Source organism: Talpa occidentalis, unplaced genomic scaffold (genome assembly GCF_014898055.3).
Source record: "Talpa occidentalis isolate TD23 unplaced genomic scaffold, MPIMG_talOcc4v2.1 talOcc4.7, whole genome shotgun sequence".
Taxonomy (NCBI): domain Eukaryota; kingdom Metazoa; phylum Chordata; class Mammalia; order Eulipotyphla; family Talpidae; genus Talpa; species Talpa occidentalis.
In genome coordinates, this window is record NW_023605083.1 from 17,655,883 (window position 1) to 17,657,274 (window position 1,392).

The 1,392-nt window shown below is 37.0% G+C and overlaps 1 pseudogene; it reads right to left on the reverse strand.

The window, feature by feature from the left end:
- Positions 1 to 263: 263 nt before the first annotated feature.
- On the reverse strand, positions 264 to 1,032 carry LOC119230542 (mediator of RNA polymerase II transcription subunit 4-like; annotated as a pseudogene).
- Between the last annotated feature and the right edge of the window lie 360 nt (positions 1,033 to 1,392).

Below are 1,392 nucleotides of genomic sequence, written 5' to 3' on the forward strand. Positions count from 1 at the left end.
GCTGGAATACAACAGGGCAAAGTGGTACACAGCAAAACCATCTTTTATCCAACAGTAAATTTTGATTATTCTATCAATATTCACCTAGAGACTCAGATCTTAAACCATGGCTTTTGTATCTAAAAGAAAGTTCATTGTGATTTTTAATGGGTTCCACAATTCCACTAGAGCCAGAGTTAGCTGGTTTATTTTATAGGTTTGCTGGTATTTAGGAAATATAATTCTTAAGTATTTGATTATGTATGTTTTTATTATTTATTAAATCAGTCACAACCTCTGCTGGAGGCACCTGTTGGCATAACCTCTATATCATCTTCATTTTCTTTATTATGCCCCGGAGGTTTTAACAAAAACACATTACTATGATTTGTTGGTAAATATTTATTGACATATTACTGGATTGCCATGGTTGCAAGGACATCTGGCAATATGTCCCCTGGCAAATGATCATTTATACCACTAGTGAAAGGATTATTCATTTGACCCAACAATCTATTTCTCGTCTCTAAGACAGTGGGTGTGGTCACACTGGGCGCCCTGGAACCCAAGTCAGTGGGACACACACAGCATTACTTGCGCTAATCCTATGTGCATATTAGTTGTTTCTTCAGGGAAGCTAACATGTTTTCTTGCTTTTTTTTTTTCCTTTTGGTTGGTAAACAGCTGTTGCTAGTATTTGTTCTGCTTCAATTAACTTTTTTTTTTTTTTTAGTTGCTGAATATCACTGCCTTTCTTCTCCACATCTTCTTCTAGAACTTGCATTTCAGGGCATTTCCCCGGTTAAGTATTAATTTCATCAGTTCTTGAATCCCCCCCACCTCTGTAGATTAACAATCCCAGGAGTTGGTTTTCATCTCCAGACTGCAACAACTTTGGGTTTCTTCAAATTGCCAGAATTCTAATACGTTCCCTCCGCAACACCCCCAAATCTTCCAGCACAGATGGCAACTGCTCTCAGGAGTTGTCAGTGCCTGCTCTCCTGAGCCGCTGCCAGGTGGTCCCTTCCCCTCTCCACTCAAAGATGCCACCATGTTCTCCACAGGTGAGCAGCAGGAGTGTTATGTAGTATTATTTTAACTCTAAATATTTTATTATCAGGAACTTATTATATGCTAAAAATGTTCAGAGGATTCAAGAATAAATACAATATGTCCCCTGATTTCTAAGAACTCTAAATTGAAGTATAAACATTAAAATTGATGTAATGTTTTCCTATATTCCATCTATAAGTGAGACCATTCAATATTTTTCTTTTACCTTCTGACTTATTTCAGCTAGAATAAGCCCTTCCAGCTCCATCTATGTTACTGCAAATGGCATGAGTTTATCTTTTTTGATCACTAAGTAGTATTCCATTGTGTTTATATACCACATATTCTAAAACCAGTCAT